This window comes from Cavia porcellus, unplaced genomic scaffold (genome assembly GCF_034190915.1).
Source record: "Cavia porcellus strain 051 isolate PalLab524CR breed Dunkin Hartley unplaced genomic scaffold, mCavPor4.1 scaffold_2, whole genome shotgun sequence".
Classification (NCBI taxonomy): Eukaryota; Metazoa; Chordata; class Mammalia; order Rodentia; family Caviidae; genus Cavia; species Cavia porcellus.
Window position 1 is genome coordinate 142,067,653 of NW_026947485.1, and position 1,326 is coordinate 142,068,978.

The window sequence follows — 1,326 nt, forward strand, 5'->3', positions numbered from 1 at the left end:
TCGTGAACAAAACCTTGTCTTTAAATTTATAGTATTCTACTAAATGACACTAATGCATCATGAACCCTGCAAGAGAAAAGATAGGCTTTTCTATAATTTTTGTACAGCATTTAGTACTATATAAAATTAGCAAGTTGACCTGGAAATTCTTTTTTTTTTAATTTTATTTAAAAGGAAAAAGAGAAAAACACAAAACAAAACAGAGCGGTGTAAAGGGTACACGTAATACAGAACTACAAAAAAAAAAACAGTAAGAAATCACCTGTTAATAGATTACATATTATCATCTTAGAAATAGTTGCTCAAATCACAGTATCAAAGAATACAAAGTGGACATTCAAACAGTGAGACTGCAAACAGCTGTGTTCAGTGATCCAAAAACATTAATATAGTCAGCTATTTAACACCCCTAAACACACTTGCTGTTATATCCGTTAGAGCTCTTTTTTTCCCCCTCTCTTTTTTACAACAAAATTTACACATTTTGGATTTTATTACTCCTTAGTTCTTATTACTTTTTTGCGGGGGAGAGAATAAAGTCAAATATGGCAAAACAAAGCTGTCAGTCAAAACCAAGGATAGACATAGCACATGATGTAAAACAGAGTACAAGGTTATCAACAATGGTTATCAACGATGTGTCTTGTTTCCTTAAAAAGAATTGTCTATCTCATTAGATATTACAAAGTTGAACAAAACAGTAGAGAACAAGGCCAATAAAACTTGGGCATTGTAAACATTACAGGACTTCCAAAGGAGACAATAGTCAAACCAGAATGGGCATCTTAGTGAATCTTATTGCCTTCAAAGTAGTTGCCTATACCCTCAAACTTGATACTATCAGACAGAATGGAACAGAGTCTAATCAGTCAAAACAAGATCGTGGGAGTATTACAGGACTTCAAAACAAGTTAATAGGAAATCAAAAAAAGTTACTATTATATATCCTGCTAATTTTTTAAATTTTTCCCCTTAATTAAAACAAACATAAGAAATAACTAAATAATTTTTTTAAAGAATAAGGGAGAGATTGAGATAAAAACAGGACATAACAATATAATAAAACAGGTCAAAGCATGACTGTTTCAGCAACCTAGTGCTTCACCACCAAATAACCCGACTTAATAGGAGTTACCATAGTGTCTGTCTTTTTCCTTGAAATATTTGGATAAAACTTCATATACTATAGCTTCAAATATTTCTATATCAAGAAGCCCAGAATAAAGCCTTTCCAATTAATAAGTGAAAACTTTATAAGGCTTCAAGGCCACATAATGGGGAATCATGATTACCACATATTTTTATATATTTGAATCATTACTTACA

The 1,326-nt window shown here is 31.3% G+C and overlaps 1 protein-coding gene across 2 annotated transcripts in view; it reads left to right on the forward strand.

Moving 5' to 3' along the window:
- The window catches only part of Fbxl17 (F-box and leucine rich repeat protein 17), a 446,310-nt gene that overhangs the window by 328,977 nt on the left and 116,007 nt on the right, over nucleotides 1-1,326 (forward strand). The gene's annotated exons all lie outside the window — the stretch shown is intronic.